Source organism: Schistocerca piceifrons, chromosome 2, assembly GCF_021461385.2.
Source record: "Schistocerca piceifrons isolate TAMUIC-IGC-003096 chromosome 2, iqSchPice1.1, whole genome shotgun sequence".
Taxonomy (NCBI): Eukaryota; Metazoa; Arthropoda; class Insecta; order Orthoptera; family Acrididae; genus Schistocerca; species Schistocerca piceifrons.
Genome location: NC_060139.1, coordinates 1084522512 through 1084523340, shown reverse-complemented (window position 1 = coordinate 1084523340; position 829 = coordinate 1084522512). Strand labels below are relative to the sequence as shown.

General features: G+C 48.4%; 1 pseudogene; it reads left to right on the top strand.

The window, feature by feature from the left end:
* The first annotated feature begins 260 nt into the window (after positions 1 to 260).
* LOC124778463 lies at positions 261 to 378 on the top strand (annotated as a pseudogene).
* Positions 379 to 829: the final 451 nt, after the last annotated feature.

Sequence of the window (829 nt, the reverse complement as noted above, 5' to 3'; positions counted from 1 at the left end):
TAGTCATTCTCTTCCTCCTGGAAACTACGGACAACAAATTTGTGCAGCAGAGTCCCACATACACACTGAAACCGACGTGCTTGGATTTCCATGATTTCGCCGCTCAGCTGTACGACCGCACGGCGTTGGTTACTTACCTTCCCACCAACAGCAGCTTTCCAGTGAGATGGTTATTATATACTGTTACGTTTGTTCATAGCGTTGAGATAATACAAAGCTACACTGCCAGAAAAAATTAGTACGTCCTTTTAGAGGTTTCCGGCAACGGCCTTGCCGCTGTGGATACACCGTTTCCCGTGAGATCACCGAAGTTAAGCGCTGTTGGGCGTGGCCGGCACTTGGATGGGTGACCACCCGAGCCGCCATGCGTTGTTGCCATTTTTCAGGGTGCACTCAGCCTCGTGATGCCAATTGAGGAGCTACTCGACCGAATAGTAGCGGCTCCGGTCAAAGAAAACCATCACAACGACCGGGAGAGCGGTGTGCTGGCCACACGCCCCTCCTATCCGCATCCTCAACTGAGGATGACACGGCGGTCGGATGGTCCCGATGGGCCACTTGTGGCCTGAAGACGGAGTGATTTTTTTTTAGAGGTTTCCAATTCATTCAAGACTTGCTGTTGCAACAATACACATGGAGCACACGAAATGATTAGATTTACGGATCAATACTGCAAGTTGTTCTCAGGTACCATGTATCGACCCAAACTGAAATACAGGGTGATTATAGTTAAAGTTAAACTTTCAAAACACTGTAGAAATAACACCACCGGTCAGAATGAAGCCAAATTTCAACGGAATATTATCGAAGAAGGGGGAAAACGTGCGGT